Below are 21,367 nucleotides of genomic sequence, written 5' to 3'. Positions count from 1 at the left end.
ATGCCAGGGTGGTTTTCTAAACCAATGAGACTGGCACTCAAGAAGCAAAATGAATTCACTTAGCTCTGTGCTCCCCTCTGCCTTGCTGTTATTTATTTTTGTGTGTTTCACTAGAAGCAACATTTGTCAACATGGCAGCCGAGAAGCCGCAAGCCAGGGAGAACGGTTTTTGTATAAAACAAATAATGCAGGCAGCGAGGAGTGGTTTTGAATAAAGTTGCCGTATGAACCGCCGCAAAGTGCAAAATGGCGAGCCCCAGCGTGGGTCGCGGCAGCTGCTTCGAGGCTGGAAGAAACAAGTACTTTGGGGGCGGGGGGGGGGGGGGAGGGAAGGCGACTACACTGGCTATTTACAGAGAAATTTAAAGAATTTCCATCACAATGATCCACGACAGCAAAACTGGCACAGTCTACAACCAAAGGGAAGGGGGGAAATGTGGGGTCTTCAAGAACTATGGGGAAGGGTGTGGGGCTGAGAATGCTCTAACACTGTGGTGAGGGTTGCACACACTCGGGAAAATGCACTAAAAGCCACTGAATTGCACACTTTCTTCTAAAGATTTTATTTACTTGTGTGACAGAGAGAGAGATAGCGAGAGGATCACAAGCAGGGAGAGTAGGGATTGGGGGAGAAGCAGGGTCCCGGCTGAGCAGGGACCCTGATGTGGGGCTTGGTCCCAGGACCCTGGGATCATGACCTGAGCCAAAGGCAGGTGCTTAATGACTGAGCCACCCCGGCGCCCCTGAACTGCACACCTGAAACGGGTGGATTGTACTGTGTAGACGCAGGGCTCTTAAAACTGCTGAAAGGAAGGGGAGCCGTGGCTTCACAGGAGCGTAAGTGGGTAAAGAGGAAACGGACTCCACGAGCCTCGCCACTGCATACTCAGCCCAGGCGGGAACACGGCACGCGTCTCATCCAGTCCCGGCGACCAACTCCGCAGACGGCATTCCCGGTGCACAGGTGTGGAGACGGGCTCAGACACATATGCGGGGACCCCGCTTCCGGTCAGGTGTCTGTCCCCAAGGCCCACACTCTTCCCACCTCCCCCCACGGCCTCCCTAGTCACACGATCACGTCACTAAGGAACAAGGTATTGAGGCCATATTGGCGATTTTTTTCCCCAATAACTTAAACTTCTCCATAAGTGAATTGTCTTAGTGAAACTAAACTTGAGGCAAGAACTCTCTGAATTGCTCACCTTTTCCCTCTACTCCTCAGAAGACATCAAGAACAAACCTGCAGTTTTCGGTGACACAATTTTCTCTCTGAACCTGACTTAGTCTGCATACGGTGTTGTCCTTGGGGACTCCCAGGACAGCTGGGGCCGTCTGTTTGGCCCAAATTCCAGTCTTGTATTTCAGCAGCTATTAGTCTCCTCCACTGCGGTCACCTAGCACTCCTGGTAGGTGGGTGGGGACCACCCAGGACCCAGTGTCTGCTTCCACGCCTGCACAGGTGACTGGGTAAAGGCGGCACCAAGGGGAGACTCACCAGTCCCTGCCGGCACAGAAGGAGAAGAAGGAGTCAAGTTGCGGGGCTTTGTTAAAGCTTCGTCCGTCTACGGCTTTTTCAAATTTTATAACCGGGTTTTCAGAACATGACGTCTGTCACGCATCTGACCATGGGTAACTGAGATTTTTATGACAATCATGATTAACACGCTATCTTCCAGGTGACTCTAACTTTTGCAAACCACCAGACTACACTAGCCTTTTAAAAATTACAGAGGTGGTCTCCCCACATATCTACCTTCCCACTGACTTTATTCCTCTGTGCAGATGCCTTAGCTGGGAAAGTGTGTGAACCTTCCTGAGATAAATGTGTGTGTGTGTGTGTGTGAGAGAGAGAGAGAGAGAACTTTCCTGAGATAAGGAATCTGAAACCCCAAGCAGACAAGGCTGTTTTTAAAGGGGACATGATCTCTTCTTGTTGACAAGAACCCTGTCCACCATTCAATAACTCAAATTTCATAGTAAGAAAAATCAATTCTTCTGGAAGAAAGACAGAAAGAGGAAGACAGAAGAAAAGCCAATTCTTACAAAGAACAATGAAGAAAAATGCCATAAATACATTCTATTTACATTGGATTTTGCTTTGAAATCTTTTAAATTAAGACAGAAAACAACAGTGCTCAACAGTCCGATACTCTGTTTAATACAGAAACCCTGTGACGTCTGCACTTTGTCCCCATTTCACAGATGGAAAAAGTGGCCTAACAGAGACTTGGCCAAATTCTCTCACTTTCTCCCTCTGCCTCTGTCTCTGTCTCTGTCTCTCTCTCTCTCTCTCTCTCTCACACACACACACACACACACACTAAATGGCAGGACTCCCAGCTCCGGACCTCAGTCTGCAAGAGCCAACCGCCCACTGCAAGGCAGCACACACTGTGGTATATCACAGCTTAGAAGCCAGAGACACCTCGAATTTAAATCCATTTGGCACTTACAAGCTGCATTATTTTGAGTAAGCACCTCCCCCATGCACCCCCCCCATGCACCTCCCTAACAGAACTGGTAACACCTTGCAGGTCATCCTGAAAACAAAACAAGACCGAGTATACAAGGCCCACAGTCAGCCAATTTTTTTATGTTTTATTGACATGACATCATTTTATACTTATACACCGTATTACAATAGCCAGCCGGAACGGAGAACTTACTACGTGCAAGGCACGATTCTAAATGCTCCGTCCAAGGTCGGAACACAATGGCACAGCTGGGATTCAAACCCAAGCAAGAGTGGCTCAGAGCCAAGGCTTCTGGCTTGGCTCATGTGTACGGAAAGGTAACTTTGCAGGTAACAGGTGCAGGTCCCATTCACTGAAGCAATGGGTCTCAAGGTGTGGGCCCTGAGCTGGAAGGAGCAGCACTGGCCTCACCTGGGAACAGGAAGATATAAAGAATGCTAATTCCTGGGCCCTGCCTCTAACCTCCTGAATCAGAAGCTCTGGGGGTGGGGCCAGGCACTCCCTGTTTTAACAAGTGCGACTCCGGGACCCGGAAGACCTTAACAGAGACTGCAGGCCCCAATAATATGTACACTCAGGTTTCTGGCACAGACGAAGAATCTAGAGGAAGCCCAAACACACACTGCCAACAATGCCTGGCTCCGCTGCCCAGCTCTAACTTCCTTCCGGCCACCAGCCCTCTCCCGGCAGCTGCCAGGGCACCGACTCCCCATGGGTGGGGCACGAGTTCCACCAGTTCCATCATCTGAAAACGTGTGTTTCCCCATAAACTCCATTCCCAACGCAGAAGCCAGAGTCTACGTCATACACGCCCATCAGGGCTCCCCCTCCCTCTCAGAAAAAGCCAGAGCCCCCAGAGTGCCTACAGGCCCGATACCACCAGCCTCCCACTGCTGCCGGTCTCTCCCCGGCTTTTCCTGTCTCCGTCTGTCCCCCTCCCACCTCCCCCGCCGCATCGGCTGGAATCCTCGCTGCTCCTCAGACATGGCAAGTGGTACCCATGAAGACACTTACACGTCACTCTAGAGAGCCCTTCCCTAACCCCAGGGCACACGTACTCCTAAAGCCTGCATGAGTGTTCTCCACTGGCTGTATTACCATCGGATGCACCCATCAGTCACTCATGTATCTGCTAGTAGCTTCTTTCTCCCTCCAAGCAGAAGGTAAGTTTCACAAAGGCAGAGACTATTCTGTTTGCCCATGAGAACAGCAGGAGAGACAGGTACTACGAAGTATCCAGAAGCTAAGCTCAGTGAATGACTAAACTGAAGAACGCCTTTAATCCCAGATCGCCAATGTTAATGCTGGTGCATTCAATGGACGTTGTTTTTGTCTTTTTATTTCCAGGAACACACCAGGGCAACACAACATCCAAATCTACACATAACACTTAAGATCCTGTGTCTCTGGAAGAAATGTCATGTACCATGCAAACAGCAAGATTACTTTTTCTAAGCCCACACAAATATTACTTCCCCCGAATGTAGTTTCTAATTTACAGCTCCAAAATATAATCTATATTGGAATTTGCATAAAACTCAACAGACCTGCAGCAAGATATTAAATTTTAAATTTGCATGCAAGAATGACCAAGTAATATTAGTCTAGCCAAGGAGATCGTGTCTGTAAACTGGAGAGCTTGCAGATGTAATGAGAAGAAAAATTGTACACTTCAGTGAAAGCAAGTTGATTAAAATGCTCTGATGCAGTTGTAACAGTGCAAGGCAGGCAAAGGGCATTTCAAATTTCATAACCTGGGCTCTGATAACAGGAGATAAGAGTCACCGCTCCAGAAGAGGGCAACAGAACATCCACTCCCTCTGTAAACGAACAGGTGACAGAAGTAAACAGCCTAAGAGTCCGGACACCCCTATCCGGCCCTCCATTCCCTGAAGGGCCCTTGGATCAAGGAGACACATAGCCCACGGGGGCTGAAAGCAACAGCATCATGGTAACATCACTAATGTCACAAGCTGTACGGCCTGAACTGTGCACTGTAGATGCGCATGGCTGTCGTGTCGTGTTGTGTTATAAAGAGTAAGAGTGGCTTCTAGTCGGGAACTCAGAAATGTCAAGGTGAACTGCTCAATCCTTTCTCCTCAAACAACCGAGGTACGGGACGAAGCAGCAGAGATGTTTAAGGAGGCCTCAGGGGGCCCGCAACGCCGCTGTCAAGGTAGCCGAAGGCAGCACAGCACTTTGCAAAAGACGTTCCGTGGAAGACCGTGTGTGTTCAACGGGTAAAGCCAAGAAGAGACCCGGGAGCTTCTGAGGAACCTGTTTACACTGTTTTAGTCTTTTTTTGGTATTTTATGGGGGGGGGGGGAGCAACAGGTTGTGTCAAAGAATCCTCGTGCTCAGAAAGTGTGAAAATCACTGGTCTAATGGATTCTGAACGGAAGTGAGGAGACGAATCATCACATGCTAATGCAGGTGTGGTGTCTCGCCGGCCACGTGACTTTGGCCTACCCTCTCTCTCTCCAAGCCCCTCATCAGTAACTCTGCTCCCAGGTATTTCCTCAAGAGAGATGGAAACACAGCTATAAAATGAGTAGTATGGAAATACTCACAGCAGCTTTGTTCATAATGGCCATAAACTGAGAATAATCCAGAATTCCATCAACGGGAGAACGATTAAACACACCGCAGGACGTCCACACCGCAGGACGTCCACACAGCAGGACAGCACGCGGTCACGACAGGGACCAGACCTCACACCCACCACCACGGATCGACCTCAAGATAACTGCGCTGAGCGAGAGAAGCCAGGCATAAAAGAGCATGTGATCTATAATTCTATTTCAATGAAATTCTAAAAAAGAAAACACTAATCTGTGGAGATAGGAAGCGGATCCGTGGCTGCCCGGGGCCAGGTGTAAGAATGGGACACTGACTGGGAAAGAGACCAGGGGATCTGGGGGGTGGCAGAAATGTTCTAGTCTTGACGACGGTGGTAATTACAGTTCTGCGCTCACAGAACTGCTGTGTACTTAACATGGGGGCGTTTTACTGCATGTAAAATAAGGTTGAAAGAATGTATGTCCTCCCTAACCCAAGAGTGTTATTAAGCAACAAATGAGATAAGTGATATGGGGAAGCTTGACACACAGGCACAGGGCATTAAACAGGTAAAGGACAAAGCCATTAGCAAACAACACATTTTTCATTCCAGGAGCCAAGAGTATGGGGCGGAGGGCAGCCCTGCTTATTAGCGATGACGAGAAGGAGAGGACTGGCAATTCCTGTGCCAGGCACTTACGATCCTTACATGGATCAACTCATCCAACCCTCACAACAACCCCGTGAGGAAGGTATTATTATTCCCGTGTTACAGAGGAGGCAACAGAGGCTCTGAGGGTCAAGTACGCTGCTCAAAGCCAGAAGAAAACACTAGATCGGTGAAACAGAGTCTTGCGGGTAAGCAAAGTACTAAGCCTGGAAAGCTGTTTTCCCACCTAAAGACAAAGATAAAAGTGCCACCTCCAAGCCAGAGCCACCTTCCCTGTTGGCAGAGGACAAGGTAAGTGACCCAGCAGACACTCGTTCCCGCTTCTCATGGATTTGGAGAACAAACGAAGACAGAGACACCAGAGCAGAGAAAGGAAAGTTGGTAACATCTGTACGTAGGTCATAAAAGGCAACACACAGGGCGCCTGGGTGGCTCAGTGGGTTGAGCCTCTGCCTTCGGCTCAGGTCATGATCTCAGGGTCCTGGGATCGAGCCCCGCATCGGGCTCTCTGCTCAGCAGGGGGCCTGCTTCCCCCTCTCTCTCTCTGCCTGCCTCTCCGCCTACTTGTGATCTCTGTCTGCCAAATGAATAAATAAAATCTTAAAAAAATAAAACCTTGTAAAAGGCAGCACATAATTGGCAGAATTAACTACCTACAATGTGAGGTTTTACTGAGTTTTCAAAGTATTCTCATCCAAGCAGCAACCCCAAGAAACAGCATTATGTTAACCACTCCAAGCCTCAGGTCAGATAACCTGCAAAGGGCACATACAACAAGCAAGGGACAGAACCCACAGCTGAATCAAAGTCTGGGCTATCTTCAAAGCTAGTAATGTTGTGTACATTGACTCCCATCCCAACCTCAGTGAAATCGATGTTTCAAGGAAATAACAGAAAAAGCAATGAAAGTATGGACATCAAACTAGACCTAAACAGTCTGCAACTGCTGCACTATTTTTCTGAGCGTGTAACGGCCAAAGTTACTTAATGAGCAAACACGCCCGGCACAGGAAGAAGGTGCTCGAGGTTTGAATGCAAGGCGTCCTCACAGCAGTTTAAAAAGGTGGAAAGAAAAAACAACTTTCTACCTAGAATCATAGAATCTTTCTACCTAGAATCAGACACCGGGCCAAACTATCTTTCGAAATGAAAGGCAAAGTAAAGACAGATAAATAAAAAAAGAGCATTTACTACTAACAGACATTCACTGAAGGAAATTAAATGAATTATGAAGAAATTGGTAAACATAAAAGCAAATCTAAAATACCATCTGTAGAAAGGATAATAATGTCTCATCTGCATGTTTACAAAAGGGCAAACCTAGAACATCGGGGTTGGGAGGGAGGGGTCAGCCTTGAAGCCGGGTCACCCGCATCTCTCAGGGGATTAAAATGGACTGACTCAGACTTCAAGTCCACCCAGTCTCATTTCAAGGGTTACTACCCAAAGAATACAAGGGACAGCCTCAAAACCAGATGGGGGCGGTGGCAAAGTGGCATGAGAAGAACAGGGAAAACTGTGGTTCCAGGACAAGCCAAGAAGCCCAGGCCCCTCGGAAGCCGCCGCCGGTCCCTTCTCAGGGACCCAACGCCGAGCCCTTCTGAACGGGCCGAGCTGCTCTCTTCTCAAAGCACCTGGAAACAAGAGTCGGGTCCTCGGTGGGTCACAGAGATGAGAACCACCACCAGAAGCCACACGTGCACACCGCGGACTCTTTCTGGCCTCCGAGCGGGAAACCTTTCCAAGCAGGCTGGCAAGTCAAAGAGACAGTCACTAGACTTAGAATCCTCTGTAGCTGTAACTACCCAAGCCAACCACTATTTTTAACTCCGGCTCAACAGCGCCGGTCTCCGCGCGAGCCCCCTCCTCCGCGCCGCAGGAGCCGCGGCAACCTCGCCCCCGGACTCTGTGCATCACTCCCCCACTGAACACATTTTTGCTTCGACTCTGTTTTTGTCGAGAATCTTTAATTACGTTTCACAATTGTGCCTTCCTTTCTTTCAGTTGCCTGAAATTTCAACGGCAGGGCCTCCGAAGTAGATTAAATAAAGATAAGCGCTTGTCAGTCAGAGCCGGCTTCTCTCCCCCGCCTCCTCTGCTGACTTGCTCCGGATGCTGCCGATCAAGAACACTCGTGCGCATCATCTGCCATTCATTCCTGTCTAAATGATGCGGGTCAGACTTCATTAGGAACAGTGTCCTGATCAAAAGCTACAGCCAGTCGCGTCCACGGAACATCCAAGAAGCAGCTGGTCTCATCAGGCTGCTGTCGGCACAACTCCCATTCCTGGAGGCTGCAGGCAGGGCCGGCCGCACCTCCCCGGGGCCAAAAAAAAAAGGCAGCTAGTGGTGTCTCTGGCACATTTCAGGTTGCTCAAAACTACGTGTCTTCTGTCGATTTTCCTCCCACCTCCCTGGCCCATTAAAGGTCGTCTCAGACTTCATGCAGTCTTCCTAGCCAGAAGACAACCGGGAGCCCGGCAGCCCTCCCGTTCAGGAGCTGGTCATGCCACCGAGGGACTGAAGCTGCTGATCTGCTTCTGCTCTCCGAACAGCACGTTCAGCCCGCCCCTACACACACACACTAGCCACCGCGGCACATAGCACCGCGGCATCCACAGGCTCTCAAAACAGGCCACATACACTCCATCAAGGAAATACTAAAGAATCAGCAAAATCTGGAAGCAAAAGCCTCAAAGATCCAGTTCTTTCCACACAAATGCTTATCTCCATCTGTGCTGACATCACATGGTTGGTGAGAACATTTGTTCACGTGGAAGTGATGGATGTGGGATTAAAGGCACCAGGCCCTGACGCACTTACAGAAATAGTAAGGTAAAGACCAGGTAGAAACTGGCTGCAGGGTTTGGGGTTATTGTTTGGGTTTTTTGTTTTGCTGGCTCTTGCAAACTCTTTACTTTTTGGTTGGACTCTCCTGCCTGACCCAGGGTAGAGTGAGAAAGCTCTATAGCCAGGATTCTCCACACCAGTGACCCTCGGAAGCCCCCACAGGTGCATCTCCATCAGGAACCTGGCTGGGTCGACATGCAGATGTGGAACGACTCAGAGGTGAGCAGTCCGCGCAAGGAGCACTTTCCTGGGTTCACAGTGAATCAGAAGTTCAGTTATTAGTAACAGAAGTGGCTATTTAAATGTATGATTTCATCCTAATTAAAACCAATGGGGGAGAGAATTTGCATGTAGTTGCCTAGTAAATAGCTCTGTGATTCTACTTGTAATATCTGAAGGGTATTAGCAAGACAAGCCTTTCAGGGCAGGAGAGGCGTGCAGTTGGCAGGATGCGCTCCCACGCACTCACACTACACACCCACGATGCAAGGCCAGAAGCTTGGTTTTACACCATTCTGCTTTCACTTGACGCTTTTTAACAACCTTCACCTATCCAACACCCCCAGGCCAGAACCTAATAACAAGTTCCATCTTAGAAAGCTTAACAGTCCAGCGCACCTAACAAAACCACCGAGGGACACCAGAGAGCATCCTGCACGCACATTAATGACTGCAGGATATCTGATTAGGAGAATGCAAAGTAAGAAGCCATTAATAGCAGCCCTCGTCTCCCTCCTCCACACTGATTACCAAAAGAACAGCAGCAGCTGCATCACAGCTAAATCCTATTCACAGGAGACCTAGGGCAACAAAGAGGAAAAGAACCTTCAGAGTAGAGCTCCTCGAGGGAAGCTGCTCTAAGTCATTCTAATTCTGGCGTCAGTCATGTCACAAACCAATAAGCACGTATCGCACAGGCAAGGACTGGATTCCATTCCTTCCCTCGCTCCCGGGGCTTAGCACAGTACCCAGCATACGTAATGGCCCTGCCAACCAAACCGCTCTTTGCAAGGCCTCCAGAGGGACTCCGAGCGTCCAGAGACACACAGGCTTAAACGTTTACCCTAAGAGCACAAGCAACATCAGCCTCGGGATGAAACCTCAGAGCCTCAGGGCAGCCAACTTCTGTGCTCTCAGAAAAGCAGACCAACCGGAGCGCCTGGGTGGCTCGGTGGGTTAAGCCGCTGCCTTCGGCTCAGGTCATGATCCCAGGATCCTGGGGTCGAGTCCCGCATCGGGCTCTCTCCTCAGCAGGGAGCCTGCTTCCTCCTCTCTCTCTCTGCCTGCCTCTCTGCCTGCTTGTGATCCCTCTCTGTCAAATAAATCAATTAAAAAAAAAAAATTAAAAAAAAAAAAAAAGAAAAAGAAAAGCAGACCAACCACATCGGTCTGAACACATGTTTTACGCCCTCTGTGCCTCAGTTTCTTTACCTGCAGCACACCTGTCCCCTGGGGTCACCGTGGAAATCGAACGGATTAATCACACAGAGCACTATAAAACGTGCCTAACCGCACGCTGGTGAGCTCTTCTCTCCCTCATTCCCACCACCTCCCTCCCCATCTCCCTTCCTCTCTCTCCGTACATGAAGGAGAGAGCAGGGGAAGGTGGTGAAACGGAGGAGAAGGAGGAGGAGAAAGGGGAAAGAAAAAAAGCTGATCTAAGAGAGTGTCGCTTAGATACACAAAGAGCCTAAAAGTCACCCCTCCCCTGCCATGAAACTGACCCCGTTCCAAATCTGTAGGTCTCTCCCCCTTTCAAAGCCATAGCTTCCCCCTCCTGGCTCAGTAGACAGCAGAGAGGCCAGAATTACCCTTTGCTACAAGGATCCTCGGCAAAAAAAAAAAAAAAAAAAAAAAAAAAACCACTCATTTCCATAACCCTAGTATTTTGAGATTGGTGAGGGATGTGTGGATTTCCAAACTTCCTGCAAGTCAAGGCAGATCTGCTGGTGGAGAGCCAATGTTTCCGATTTGATTTGGCAGAACATACCCAGTTAGGATGTTCTCTCAATGTAATTAGAGATGCACTGTCAATGAGCGGGTAAGCTATCGACAATACCTGTTGCAATTTAATTTTAAATGTCAATGACTTGTTTGGGTTCACTGTAACAGGGCTTTTATACATGACAAATAAGCGTCCTATAACAATAGGACGAATGATGGAAACAAGAGGGTGAGGAAAATCAATAGGCACCTTACCAGGGCCTGCCTTTCAGATACCCCCTAGTGCCTGGGCCTTGAGCAGGACCCCTGCTTGCGAGAGGGGAGGCTGGGGATTCAGGGAGGGTGTCCCTGTCATCCAGCTTCTTCAACGATGCCCATGGCTCCTGGAGGAGTGTGGGTGTGAGGAACAAGCCGCCCGGCGATGGGAGATACGTGACCTTGAGCTAGTTTCCTTTTTTTTTTTTTTTTTAACCTCTCTTTACCTTAATTTTCCTCATCTATAAAATTAGGGATAATTCTGAGGACGATGTAAACAAGCACATATAAGCACTTGGCACAACATACTGTACCTTAATTATGGCTCCATACATGTTAGCCTCCTGTTATTCCATCAAGTTAAATGGTCACGACTGCCTAAAAAAGGAGTGTCAGGTACAGCAGGGTGTCAGACTCAAGCATCTACACACACAGGGCCGAGAGAGCTGGCTCACCCCGCAGAAAAACCGAGGAGGGCAGAGTCTACAGCGAGGCAGAAAGCCGGGACCTTTTTCAGCCCCCAGCTCTCAGCATCATTGGAGCTCAGCGTGGAGCATGGTCTCGTGCTGCCAGACCTGCTGACTAGCCAAGAATAACCCCAAATCGGGATTTTTAGGCAAAATTTCCATTTTTTTTTTTAAACGTTGGAAACTGCCTCCAAGATTCTTTACATACCAGGGGCACCTGGGTGGCTCAGTGGGTTAAAGCCTCTGCCTTCGGCTCAGGTCATGATCCCAGGGTCCTGGGATCGAGCCCCATATCGGGCTCTCTGCCCAGGAGGGAGCCTGTTTCCTTTCCCCTCTCTCTGCCTACTTGTGATCTCTGTCAAATAAATAAATAAATAAATAAATAAATCTTTACATCCCAAGCAGGCCACACAAACCGTACCTGCGCTGGACCAGGTCCGCGGCCTGCATGTCTGAGGACCTCCCCAGTCCAGAACTGCCCACAGGACCCCTCTGGGAAAAACCCACCAAGAACCTCTACTCATTTCCCATAGAGGTGAAGGTTTTCCGTAGACCAAACCACAAAGGGGCTCGGAGAGTCTACGGCCATACCACCCTGAACGCGCCCGATCTCGTCTGATCTCGGAGCCTGGAGCGTTCTCTAAATTGCAGGACGAGCCGTGGCTGAGCCCGCAGCAGGTGCTTCCTTGCTGACTTACGGCTTGCTCACCGGCTTGCTCACCGAGAAGGGGAGCGGGTGATTTATGAGCTGCAAAGGTGATGCAAAATGCTAATCAGCTTTAAGCTGACACTGGGTAACACAAGCAAATTTACATCTTCGCTAAAATAACTCAAATGCTTCTCACGCATAATAGCAGGCAAGGAGAAAGATGAGGTGATAACACTTCAGAGACTTCACAAAATATCCCAATTAATCTAGGCCATAAACCTACAACAAATTCTCCTCCTTCTCTGAGAACAGGAACATGCCACAACTGAAAAATCACAGAAGTGCCCAAGTCAGATCATGGGCCAGCAGGTGCCCCGACCGGTGCACCTGGAGAACTTCCCCTATTTCTGACACGGGTCGTCCACATGGAGATTTAAGACCTGATGTTTGAAGCAGATGTCACAGACTTTGGAAGTCAGAAAGGACCTTAGAAATCTTCTCGGTCAGCCCTGAGTGTGAGGTACAGACTTCCTCCTGACTCCTCACTGCACCGGTCTTCTGCAAGCCAGACCCCAGGCCGCAGGTCTCCAGCCCGGGGAGCCTTCCTGGGCACAGACCCCCTGCGAGGGCTGTGCGGCCCCTCCCCCGCCACTCCCCAGGCTGCGGGGCTGTGTGCAGGCAGTTTGGGGAGTCGCAGGCCCCAGTGAAGGGTCCCACAGGGTCCGGGGCAGGAGACAGCCGTAATTCGCACATGCTGCTGGGTCGGCTTCCATCGGTCTTCTCTACTGACTGCTATTCTGAACCCAACTTCTTTGGGGGAAAGTAAGAGTTCCTCGGGTACACATACTGAGGGAGTAAAAGCAGCATCTCACGAAGGCTGCCAGGCCCCGGCCCCCTCCCCCTGCACCTGTTTGTTTGTGTTCAGCCCCCACGACATCCACTGCTGGTCCCAGGGCTGCTCTGTGGGACCCCCGGAAGCATGACCCCCTCCTCCACAGTGTAACTCTGAAAGCCTCTGCGGAGAGCACATGGACCGTCTACCCCACTTCGTGCTCAGGTCTCACACCCCAGTTCCCTTCTTCACGAGGACAGACCTGCCCATCCAGTCGCCTCTTCATTCGATTGCCTTTACACAAACCCAAAAACCATGAGCTCCCTCTCCTGCCTCTTCCCCTTCTGGCTTGTGCTCTCTCTCTCTCCTTCACTCTCAATCAAATGAATTCAAAAGAATCTTAAAAAAAAAAAAATGTACTAAAGTGTCTATTTTGGCAGTGGTGTCCTTCATAAAGTTTTTTGCAAAAGGTCCTACTGGAAGACTCCCTCACAAAATCCTACTGCGTCAAAGACTTGACAAAGGAGAAGAAAATTATATCCTACAAATTGTCCATGGAAAACGGGAGCTTCTTGAGGACAAAATGGGAATTTCCTGAATAGCCAATGTCCCTGATGTCTGGGACCTATATCCCAGACCTGCCGAATCAGAATTTCCAGGGGGAAATGCCTCGAAATCTATATTGTTAAAAAATGCGGTGTTCTTATCTTTTACATAAATATTTTATCATGTCTATAAAATCAGTCAACTGAAATATAAACGAGACTTGTAATACCTGTAGCTTTAAGAAAACAAGAGGAGGATTCTTACGACTTGTTCTCTTTCCTGTGATTACACTGGTTTCCACTTCTCCTCCTTACAGCGTCCCAAATTCCCTGTGCCCCTGCCCCACTGACAATTGGCGCAGAATCTGGTTAATACAGCACACTGGGTACTCCTGCACCAAAACCACGGAAGAGAAATCCGTGTGTCAGACAGAAACCTGCAAGTAAGAAGACCTCAATTTATATAAAAATCTTTTCAGAGCCCTTATAATCTCATTGACCATCTGTAGCACAGAAATGAATCCTGGAATTAGTGGTGCTAAGTGCTTACAAAGCACTAGACACTCTGGAGACCAAAAAAAAAAAAAGAGAGAGAAAGTAAAAGCAAAAGAAGTTTCTATCTTGTACTTGAAGAAGTTAAAAACCTACCATTATGGGGAAACACCCCCCCCCATAAGTAAGTGCTTAGACATTACAGGATAAAAAATGTTAAAATAACTAGCTTGGTAGCGGTGATATGCACAAAATCCAAATCTCTCCAGCAATGGCTCATCATCCCCAGTGATTCAAACTCCACTAACAACATTTCAATAAATAAATAAATAAATACGCCCCCCACCCAAAGACTTTTTTCTTTACCTACAAAAAAAAAAAGAAGAAGAAGAAAAAGAGAAAGAAACAGGAACAGGAAGTGATAATTGGCATCTGAATCTTCGGCATCAGAAACACGGCAGCCCTTCACTCCACACGTGCAAGAGCTCTTCATCGTCGGCTGAAAAAGGGAAATTAATTTTCAAGTCTCTTGTCTAAGAGACAGCTTTTAAAAAGGTATTAACCTACATTTGGAGATTAATGCAAACACAGCCATCTTGTTTTAGTGGGTACAATCCAACTTTTATTAAGACAAAGACGGATTCAGAGTAATTAAGAGCTTGTCCAATATCCAGAATTTTATGACTCTAAATATCAGCGAAGCTGGCGTCCTCGCCAGCTCTGCCTCGGAGCTGCTGCGTTATAAATCCCGGGTGGTAAGGCAACACCAGCGGAAAGGAGGCTGAATACGCCTCACTTAAAAACCAGCCTTCCTGTGGAGAACGGCCCTGACTTGAAAACAACGCGGAGCCCCCTCAGAACGCCAGTACTACTGGGGAAGGTCAGTGGCGAGGGATTTGCTACGAAGGAACCCACAGAAGAGAGACAAACGGCAGGAAGTGGGTCCCCACTTGCTGGATGTGGAGAGCCTCCCCGTCGCCCCAGTCCAGGAGCACCTAGAGAAGGACAACGCGTCCCCACTGGGGACGCCGCCTGTCGCGTACGTGTGAGGCACATTTTTTACTATTTGCACAGCTGTGGCAGAGTCATGGATGCTGTAAACAAGACAAACGAACAAAAAACACAAAACTTTCAGTAAGGTAACATCTCACTGTTTAAGAAAACTCCCCAATGGGATGCTCTCTTCGGCTGCCAAATGCTTTTTCTGAAATGGTGTGGAGGTGACAGCCTTGACTACTACCTTCTCAGAAGGTTTCTTCAGGGTCACGTTCAGACTTTCTCTGCCAACAGGACTGAGGGGACTTTCATGGAACAGACCCAAAATACTGGCAACTGGTCACCATGTTTTCCGACTTCATGAAATCAAAGACTCTTGGACACCAGGTTCCTAATGCAAGTTTCTTCTGTATTTAAAAGACCACGGCAAGCTTAATATCAGAGCTTTTAAAAAAACTAGTTCCCTCTCTGCTTTTTCACTCAATTTGCCACCCCCCAACTTCGGGAACGCCGAAGACTCCTGCTCCCCAGCCCCCAGCAGTGATTACATCTTAAAGAAGCTGTTTATCTCCATCCTCTTAGGAGAAAAATGATGGCTGTCACCTGTGGACCTCGCCTAAGCCAAAGCCGATCCCCCCATATCCCAAAGGAATACACAGAAGTTGACAGAATGGACCGGATGAAAACACATCATGCACTCCATAATTAGCAAAACCAAGCCACTAAACTGGTTCTTCTTCTCAGAAATGTCCTTAAGTACAGATCGCGCTGTACACTCAAGGACATGATATGCACCACCTTCTCTGTCCACCTGGCTCTTCCCTTCCCCATGAGAAACATCCTCTTCCTAAATGTACAAGTCCTACAGAACAAAAACTGAGCCAGGAAAAATAAATTTAAACTGAGACATCACGCTCTCTTTGACTATTCAGATACTGTCAGAATATAATAAATTGTCTCTTAGGGGCTTAACAAAGGTGCCATTTTCCAAAACGAACAAAGGGATTTTTTTTTTTTATTAAATACTTTAGCTTTCCACCCACCCCCCCATAGCATGACTTTATTTTTTACTCGAGAGAGAAATGGATACCTAGAATTTGGGCCTTATCTGTTAGAACTGACCACAGCCAACATTTTAGCATTGTCACGTCTGAAAATCATATCGCAAAGGGAAAACAACCACAACAAAACGTAAACCAAAAACATACAGCAATACGCCTGTGATCTACCAGAAAAAAGAACTCCAGGGGAAACAAAGTTGATTCTGCGAGCCAGTACCCATGTTCCCCTACTGTTAGGCCTCACGTGCAGCCCTCCAGAGCGACCGCAGAGATCACACACCCAAAATCCACACTTAATTATTCGAGATTAATTTACTTACTCTCTCGGCAAGGCCGGATTAAAGCACTGAACCGGTTTTGAGCACCTATGTGTAACTATGGACCACCTTTCCGACCCCAAGAAGCAAACATTTCAAAGGCAAAGGCCCCCAGTATTAATCAGCCTTCCACATCCCCTGCGTGACAACCAACCCCCAGAGAACTTTCTTCACTTTTTAAATGAATGTATTTTTTTTTAAAGATTTTATTTATTTGACAGACAGAGATCATAAGTAGGCAGAGAGAGAGAGGAGGAAGCAGGCTTCCTGCAGAGCAGAGAGCCCGACGTGGGGCTCGATCCCAGGATCCTGGGATCATGACCTGAGCCGAAGGCAGAGGCTTTAACCCACTGAGCCACCCAGGTCCCCTAAATGAATGTACCTTGAAACTCAAGGTAAGACTTGGGTACGTACAGCCTCCCCGTCAGAATCCGCGTCAAACAAACATACTCCCTCTAAGCACCGACTATCATGCTATCTACGCACAGAAAAGTGTAGACCGAGGTCTGTGATATGCTGTAGGGAGTCCCTTCCAGTGCACTGATTGAAGTAATCCTCACAAGAAATCTGCTATCCATTTTACAGATGAGGACGGGGTGGCCTTGGCGAGCCAGAGACTGACTTACCTCTGGTCACTTAGGTCATCGGTGGTAGGTCTGGAGCCCCAGCAGCCATGGGTGTGGACTCCGTGACCCAGCTCTGGCAGGAGAACAACCCAGATGAGTAAGACAGAAGCTCTGTACTAACACGGGGTTTTGGAATCTGATTTAGATAGCAAGACGCCGGCATGAAAGTGTGTGACAAATACCAGCGGAGCGCGCACAAGCTGTACAGGTAAGTAAAGGGAACCACCTCTTGAGACTCCGAATGCCAGTGGAACACTTGAAAAACCATTCCGCACAGAGCACTCAGGTTCACAGAGGAGAAACAGCATGTTAAAAGGGCTCCGTCGGTCATAAATGTCATGTAAGTGTTAGCTGTTAATACAGGTAATAATACCGACTATAATTTCCTGGCATTTTCTTGGCACAGGTCAGATACCATGTTGAGCATTTCACATGCCTTTTCTTATTAAACAACTCATCGATATTATCCCTATTTTATAACCAAGGAAACTGAGTTTGGAGAGAGTGAATGGCATACACAAGGTCACATACATAAGTGGCAAAATTGGGTTAAACAAGTCTTTCTGTCAAAGGTCATGTCTCTTATCCACTATCCACACTGCCTCCGGGACTTCTATCTCCTGAAGTCATTTTTCTCACCTCGTCCCCCCAAATCCTCACTGAGTACTGAGTCCCGATTCACACACTGCCTGTTTCCGACGGTCATCGCAGTTTCCAGAGTCTTCTCTTAACCCACATCCCCATGTCCACGGGTCCCAGGGGCGCGGTCAGCTTCAGAAAACAGCCGAGATCCCATGTGGTCTCTAACTACGGAGAGAAATCCAAGCAAGGACGGAGCACGTGTTAATCAAAGGTTACAGCTACTTGGTATTTGAAACCCTTCTCACTGAGGTTCTTAACGGTGCTTAAGACAAGGCTTAAGTGCATTAAAAAAAATTCTCTGTACATTTGTTATTCTCATCGCAGCTTTAAAGATGAGTAAACACAGACTTGCAGACGTTACAGGAAGATAAGACAGGAATTCTGGCTGTTTCTACGAATAAGGCAAGCTCGGGATCTGACCCTCCTTCCCTCACAGCACGGCAGGTACACGTGGACCCACAGAGACTGGGATGGGTCCGAGACGGGCTTCTAACGAAACCACAGGAAATATGGGGAGAGAAAAAGCCCACCTGGCGTTGTACCTCTCGAAGGATGACAAGTCTGTAAAATCTTAAGGCGACAGAAGAAGTCAAAAAAGAAAATTTTAAAAATTCAACCTCATAAAGTCCTTCATAATGAAAAAGTAAAATAAAAAGGAACCAGAAAAGGTATTCCTGACAAATATTACCAAGGGTTACTACTGTATGTGTAACACAGAAACCTCCCACCAGTTAGGGGAAAAATTCCCACCTATAAACCAGTCAAGTGAAAACATAAATGAGGCTCAAATTAGTATGCAACAATAAAGGGAAGGTACAGCCCTTTTAGGGATACAGTTATGAAAGAAATCGTGTACCTTTTATCCCTAAAAATATAAATAATAATAATTTTCAAGACAAGCACACCTTATATCACTGACGATAATATGCAGTGTAAACTATACACTGAAAAAACTTATAAAGCAAAAAGGCACCCTGCTGTTATTCTACAGCAGAAAATCTATCAAAGAAATTAAGGAGGGGGCAGAGGTAATCCTATGCACAAGTAAGTTCTTTGCGGTGTCATGGCACAAAACCGAAAGCTTCCAACATTAGAAGAATGTAAATCATGGCACAATTTGATGTACTATTATGCAGTCATTAAATTACTAATTATGAAGATACTATAGCAACACAGAAATGGCTTTTTTAATGTTAAGCAAAATATAAAATTATTTATGATTACAATGCCATAAAAGCCATGTGTGCACTACCAATAAATCCTAGAATAAAGGTATACAAATGCGAAAAAAAATGGGGGATTTTTTAAAGAGGCATCTGTAAATGCTCTTCCCTCTTTACAAAAATGTTATTAAAAGAAAGCGATGTGTGTGTTGCTTCCTGCGGAGGAAGAGAGAAAGGAAAGCAGTTCTCTTACCCTCTACCCACCTGCTTCCCTGCCTTACAGAGAATACATGTATTTACGAAAAAGAGTTAAAAGTTGCTCTTTCCTGGCTAAAATGTCTCACCCCTTACAGAAAAATGTGAGGTGTGGATGTGGACACGGTATTTTTTGTATTGTTTTTTGTGAAGATTTTATTTTTCTGTCAGAGACAGAGCACAAGCAGAGGGGGCAGCGGGCAGAGGGAGACCCAGACCCCCGCTGAGCAGGGAGCCCGACGCGGGGCTCGATCCCAGGACCCTGAGATCATGACTCGAGCCAAAGGCAGAGACTTCACCCACTGAGCCCCCCAGGTGTCGCAATATTTTTGAATTCTATCAGGGACAAGAAAACAGTACAGCCACGTGTCACACACACACACGAACATAAACAGATCATCGAGACTCGCTTCCTGCGTGCACTGTACAGCCCAGCTCCCGAAAGGATTTTCCACGCTGTTTCCATCAGGAAGGCCCTCGAACCCCCAGCGTTCATCTGAGTCGTAACGTCCCATCGCAGGTGGGCGCGGGCTATCTTCCAGAGAGGATTTTCCGTGACACGGAGCAGAGAGCGGAGATCAAAGCTCTGCCAGCCCCGACGGAAATGAATGCTCTACAGCTGTTTAGGGAACTCGGATCTGCGGAAGAGGGACCCTGCTGGCTGGTTCAACCTCTCTCTTCAAGACGGAAAATGTGTTTAAAAAAAAAAAAGAAAGAAAGAAAAGCCACAAGCAAGCACCTACCAGCCCACAGAGCTTGTATGTTCCCAAAGAGCAACATTATTGCAACTTTTTGTGCCTTTTTTCTTGAAAGCCTTTTAGGGAGGCAGCACTTAGGACAGAACTACCCACCCCATGGGAAGAACGGATGAATCAATGTTTGCCTAAAGACATTAAAATTTAAAAAGACTGAGGAACCTTCAAAAAAGCAAAAACCCACATAATCACTTTAGAATGTGCCTACGCAGTTCATTATCGTGCCACCCAGCACGTCCTACTCCGGGGAGGGCTGTCCTCCAAATAACGCGCTGATGTGCTTTACCAACCACCAGCATTCCGTCGTGTGCAAGCTACTAGCTCTTAGGGTACGTCTGTGGCAGGCTTAAAGTGAGCGCATCCCTCCGAATGATCAGGAATGGTAGCCAAAAGCAGCACTTGGGCAGCGCAAGTCCCCAGGGGCGGAGACCCAACACTCCCTCCCCGCGGTCTTCCCAGAGCTCTCCCCCTTCTCCTGGAACACTGACCATCTCCTCCACTGGGGGCCCCCTGCAACGCTCACACACACGCCACCACGGTGAGCCCCACGGCAATAACCCGCTGCTGCATTTCTTTGGCGAGCCACACCCTGAAACCCCATTAGCACATCGGCGCTCAACCTCTGCTACACCGGGAAGGACCCGGGAGTCTCAACACATCAGCACCTGGGCTCCAGCCCCAGAAGATTCTGACGGAACTGGCATGGGGATGGCGCAGGGATCACAGGATTCTGTAAAGCACTGCTGGTGTCTGTTTTTAGCAATCTGACGGGATTCTAAAGTCTTATATGGAAAAGCAAAGGACCTAGAATAGTCAAAACAATCTTTGGGGGAAAAAAACAAAGAACAAAGATGAGATTCACGCTACTGGGGTTCAACACTTAGTGTAAAGCTGGAGTAAGGAAGACGGCGTGGTCCCGGGAGACGGACAGACGAGCGCACCAATGAAGCAGAATTCAGGGTCCATAACAGGCATAAGCAGAAATAGACTTAAACAGGCAATGATTTTCAACAAATGCACCAACTATATTCAATGAGTAAAGGAAAGTCTTTCCTATGGTGTTAGGACAACTGGACAAACATAAGGGAGGAAAAATGAACTCTTACCTCACACCACACACAAAAATCAGAACGGATCATACACCAAAATGTGGATAAAGCTTCTAGAAGAAAACAAGGGACAGTAGTTCTGTAATATAAGGTAAGCAAAGAGTTCTTGGAGAGAGCACAAAAGACCTGAAACACGTAAGGGAAAAAGAAGATAAGCAAGACTTCATCGAAATTGAAAACTTCTGCTCATCCAAAAACATCATTAGGAAGTCTGAAAAGGCCAACCACAGACCGGCAGAAAGATTCTTACTGCATGTGTCTGACAAGCAACCTGTGCCAGAATACTGAAGAACCCCGAGAGAACAGCAGCGAACATACAAACATCCCGATTTTAAAACAGGCAAAAGACTTGAACAAACACCATACGAAAGAAGAAGACACTGTTAGTCATCAGGAAAACGCAAACTCAAACTATAATGAGGTCCTAAGTTTATCCCCCACCAGAGCGGCTGGAACTAAAAAGACCGACACCGCCAAACATTTCTGAGACTGTGGAGCAACGAGAAGTGTCATGCAAACGCTGGTGGGCACGTGAGTCGGGACAACCATTCTGGAAAACGGTTTGGCAGTTTCTACTAAAGTTAGACATATACCCACTTACCTTATGACCCCACAGTTCCACGCCCAGACACCTACGCAACAGAAATGAAGACCTACGTCCGTTTAAAAACCTTGTAACAGCCGAAAGTTCTAAACAATTCCAATG

General features: G+C 47.7%; 1 protein-coding gene across 5 annotated transcripts in view; it reads right to left on the bottom strand.

Moving 5' to 3' along the window:
- The window catches only part of AUTS2 (activator of transcription and developmental regulator AUTS2), a 1,076,911-nt gene that overhangs the window by 936,687 nt on the left and 118,857 nt on the right, over nucleotides 1-21,367 (bottom strand). The gene's annotated exons all lie outside the window — the stretch shown is intronic.

The sequence above is a fragment of the Neovison vison genome, chromosome 14 (genome assembly GCF_020171115.1).
Source record: "Neovison vison isolate M4711 chromosome 14, ASM_NN_V1, whole genome shotgun sequence".
NCBI classification, from domain to species: Eukaryota; Metazoa; Chordata; class Mammalia; order Carnivora; family Mustelidae; genus Neogale; species Neogale vison.
The sequence above is the reverse complement of the archived record's forward strand: the minus strand, read 5'-3'. Positions and strand labels throughout refer to the sequence as shown.